The sequence below is a fragment of the Loa loa genome (genome assembly GCF_000183805.2).
Source record: "Loa loa unplaced genomic scaffold supercont3.445, whole genome shotgun sequence".
In the NCBI taxonomy this organism is placed as follows: domain Eukaryota; kingdom Metazoa; phylum Nematoda; class Chromadorea; order Rhabditida; family Onchocercidae; genus Loa; species Loa loa.
Window position 1 is genome coordinate 6464 of NW_018108625.1, and position 1016 is coordinate 7479.

Below are 1016 nucleotides of genomic sequence, written 5' to 3' on the forward strand. Positions count from 1 at the left end.
TAATAATAATAATAATAATAATAATAATAATAATAATAAATAAATAAATAATAACTAATATATATAATAATAATAATAATAATAATAATAATAATAATAATAATAATAATAATAATAATAATAATAATAATAATAATAATAATAATAATAATAATAATAACAATAATAATAATAATAATAATGATAGTAATAATGATAGTAATAATAATAGTAATGGATATTGCTTGCTCATCTGTTACACACATTGTTGGAAATAAACTTGAAAATTGTTCACTTCTGTGAAGAAATTTGTTCTTTTTTTTGACAGTAATCTTCATATTTATTAAAAAATAGATCTAATGATAATGAGAGTAGATAATACCAAGATATAACATCCATAAACAACAACTGACTCAACTGCTTATTGCAGTTGATAATTCAAGTTTTACTGATGCTTATTGCAGATTAATATGAAAAACTAATATAGTATGCGCATTATCTTGTATTATCAGCTTGCTGAAATGAATTATATGAACAACTGGTTCAGAGGTTATCAGTCAAACTTGAATTATCACTGCTTATTGCTGGTTAATATGCAAAAGTGATGCAGTATGCATATCACCTTGTTTGATCAGCTTATTGACATGAATAAATGGTCATTTTGTCAGTTTATTCATCCTCATCTATAATATGCTATTAATCGATAAAATAAATCAATATTTTATCATCCTTTAATCAAATATTAATTATTATATATAGGTATAGGATCGAACATTTTAAATATTAAAGTTTTTTGGTAATCAATCTTTTAAATGATTAGAATGCGAAGAAGGCGATGACAAAATAAATGTCACCTCTAAGGATGCATGACTTTTTGATATTTTGCAATAACAACTGAATAACTTTATCAGAATTATTACTAAGCTTTCATACGAATTTATATACTTATTTTAGCAAAGCTAAAACTAGTGATATCTGATATGATATCTAATAATGTTTTCCTTATAACGTTCTGTCGATAAAATTAATGTCATAAA